Raw genomic sequence first — 3657 nt, forward strand, 5'->3', positions numbered from 1 at the left:
AGCTGGTTTGTTTGCCGTCTGATTCTGTTCCCCCCATGTTTCTTAGACAGTGAGGTTCTAATATTTATCAAACTGATATTGATTAATTGGCCCCGATAGCCAAGTGGTCAGTGCACTAATATTTGGTACTGATGGGCTTTAGGTGACCCGAGTTCAAGGCGACCCGTGTTCAAGTCCACCCTTGATGATTTTTTTCTTGTTCCCATACTGTCATATCATAATAAAGGGATAAACTCCAAAAACTTATTCGACAGCTGTATTGTTTGCCGTAGGTTTCATTTCCACCTATGTTTCTTACACAAATAGGTTCCAATATGTCTTAAACTGATGCTGGTTCCATCCACACACAGAACAGAATAAACATCCATTAAGCCACTACATCAACACCTCTCATAATGGAAGTGGGGGAATGAATTTCGACAGCTGGTTTGTTTGCCGTCTGATTCTGTTCCCCCCATGTTTCTTAGACAGTGAGGTTCTAATATTTATCAAACTGATGCTGATTAATGGCCCAGATAGTTAAGTGGACAGTGCACTGATATTCGGCACCGACTGATTTTAGGTGACCCGAGTTCAAGTCCCCCTTGTTGATCTTTTTCTTGTTCCCATTCTCTCTTCCTTAGCAAATGCACTTAATCTTCTGTCTCTGTCTCATCCGGCACCTCTGGGTATAGATGCCTTTGCTCATCCATGGCTGGCTTTGAAGCTATATGCATTCCCTTCAGTCAAGTTAATTCCTGCAGTCCTTTGCAAAGTGAGGAAGTGCGGAATTCACCTCCTGTTCGTAGCCCCGTTCTGGCCATCCCAGACGTGGTTTTCGGAGCTGAGCTCCTTGATAGAAGGGTCCCCGTGGGAAATTCCAATCAGGAGAGATATGTTGTCTCAGCTCCAGGGCAGGATTTGGCATCCTCATCCCGAGATATGGAAGCCATGGGTGTGGCCGATCAGGGGCGATCGCTAATGGCTTCTGGTCTTCCCTCTAATGTTCGGGAGACCACTGATAACACTTGTATGCCTTCTAGTTAGATGGCTGTATTTTTCTAAGTGGAAGTACTTTGAGTCTTGGTGTATGGCTCGTGCAGTGGATCCAGTCAGCTGTAGGTTCAGAGCTGAAATTCCTGTAGAATAAGTTTGCGGTCGGAGCGGCTGTGGCTACTTTGAGGGTTTACGTCGCGGCTATCGCCACCCGTCGCGAATCAGACGAGGTCCCCGTAAGTAGACACAGTCTGGTCTCGTCATTATGCATGGAGTTAGATGCTTTAGGTCTGTGCGTCCTGTTAGTGTCCCCTCCTGAGATTAGTCGGTTGTTTTGGAGGGGTTATTGGAACCTTCTTTTGAACAATTGGAGTCAGCTACTGACCGGAGCTCACTCTACTGGGAGTGTCACATCTTCCCTGTCCCTTCCCTGTGTCACAAAAGTTCCTTTGGAAGATATTTATGTGGTGGCAGATTGGTCCTCTCAGCATACTAATTGTACCCATTGTGTCATCGCTACGCAGCGATGAGTGAACCTATGAAAGAGATCGTCTCGAGTTACCTGCGTAACCCCCCTGATAGCAACAGACTCAGGGGCGGATCCGGCCTCAAGTCGGCAGCATACTGCCAGACTCAATTCGGCCATGCCATGGGCCATGTCCACAAGATATGCCCCGCCTCTGGACAGCGCACTGTCAACTAGCGGCCTATTAAGTCGCAACAGATACTAGGCGGATTGGCTGACATGGCACTTCAACAGAACTGATCACAATGTTCAAAACGTTTTGAATTTGATGAGTCCTTATTTCTCTCTGCGTTACATTATAGATGGCTGCAGACTTCAGAATATTACCAAATACAAATGGGTAGGGAAGGGATACACTGATCCCATATCGGTATCAGCCCGATCCTGCGCTTGTGTACTCATACTCAAAAAATTTTCCAACAACCAATACCATGCAGCGTGTGTACAGTATTTGTGTCCAGACAAAGAAACACTGAAAACAGAGAGTATAATGGGGATAGAAAAGGCTGTCTATGAAGTAAATGTAGGCTATCTAATTAGTGGAATATTCAACGAAATATAGTAACGCCTATATATAGCTGTAGTGACACGCCAGCTTGTCGAGCACATCCCTTTATCACAGACATAAGTGGAAAGTTTGCAGTTCAGTTCAAAGATAAAATATGCAAGAAAAGTAAAACAGAGGCATGTAGCTTATTATTAGCGTTAACTGACAAGAGAGAGAGAGAGCAATATTTTATTTTGTTAATAAAACAAAGGACAAAGAAATCACTCACTGCTCTTGACTAATACCTTAGAACTTTATAAAGATCCATATATATTTAATTTGTACAGTAATGAATATTCAGTGTTATTTCACATTTAATTACTTTATTCAAATTATGTAGGCTACCTGAAAATTACTGTTAGACCTTCCTGAAAAACTCTAAAAACACTGTTTATTTCTTATGTAGCCTTTCTTTGTTCTGTTGTATTTATTTGTAATCTGATTATTTGTTCTTATTTTATTACTGACTGCTTACTTGTCTTTGATAATGTTTTAAATTTACATTAGGCTAGTAGTTTTTGCTGTGTATCAAAATTGTAATAGAGAATTACAGAGAATAGTGTATTAAAGAAATCTAAACATTTGAACCACTGACCCAATCCTCAGCACTGATTAAAATGTGCTGTGCTATTAAATGAAAGATAAATCATGCAATATAATTAACAATGAAAGTAACAGAAGCTCATATACAATAGCCTACATTTTAGCAGGCTTAATTAAGCATGAAAATAAGTGAAGGAAACATATTTGCTGAACAAATTAAGCCAACTAATAGGCTATGATTCATATTCCTTTGGTTACTCTACCCAAATAATTAAAAAGTGACAAATGCAGTGAAAATACAGGTATCGTTAGTCTGTATCGCAAGTACCAAAAATATCGCTATTGGACTCGTTCTGGAAAAAGTGGTATCGGTGCATCCCTACAAATTGGTTTTGTTCACCGACTGTATCGTGAATACTGAGCATTTATACATGATCTGACACATGCTTTTTGCGTATTTTGTTGCAGGGAAGCGTGCATATTCTGACTCAGGGTATGTTTACCAGGTTACTTTATTAAATACAATATTTCACTGTAGATTTGTCATTTAAAACCTAAATGATCACTGCCTGTTCATGAGTCTATGCAAACCACTCACATTTTCTCCAGATTTAGTTTAGTTAGTTGGTTTATTTGCCAGTGGCTGTGCTGTTGAAAAGAGCTGAGCCAGGGTAATGGGTGCCATTCAGCATGGCATGCATGACAATTCAATGAGTCTGGGCTCTTTATTTGGCACTGCTCTTGGCATCAGGTTCTGGCCAGTGTGCTGCGTTTGTTGTGGTTCAGGTTGGTCCAGTTGTGGGATGCAGTGGTGTTCCAGGGTGAATGAATGCCCGTGCCAGGCTAGTCATTATCCTTTAATCCCCATTTGCTTTTCTGGAAAAAAGCTGAATAGTGCTAGAATCACTGACTCGATTTTTGGATCTCATTTTCATGACAAAGTGAATATCTGGCCCTCCCCTCCACCTCATTTTGACTTTGGGAGCTGCATATTTAAACAGCCCCATAAACATTTACTCTGGACTTCAGACAACTTCTCCAGACAAGCTTTAATACAATATTCAAG

This window comes from Scardinius erythrophthalmus, assembly GCF_964197995.2.
Source record: "Scardinius erythrophthalmus genome assembly, chromosome: 6".
Taxonomy (NCBI): Eukaryota; Metazoa; Chordata; class Actinopteri; order Cypriniformes; family Leuciscidae; genus Scardinius; species Scardinius erythrophthalmus.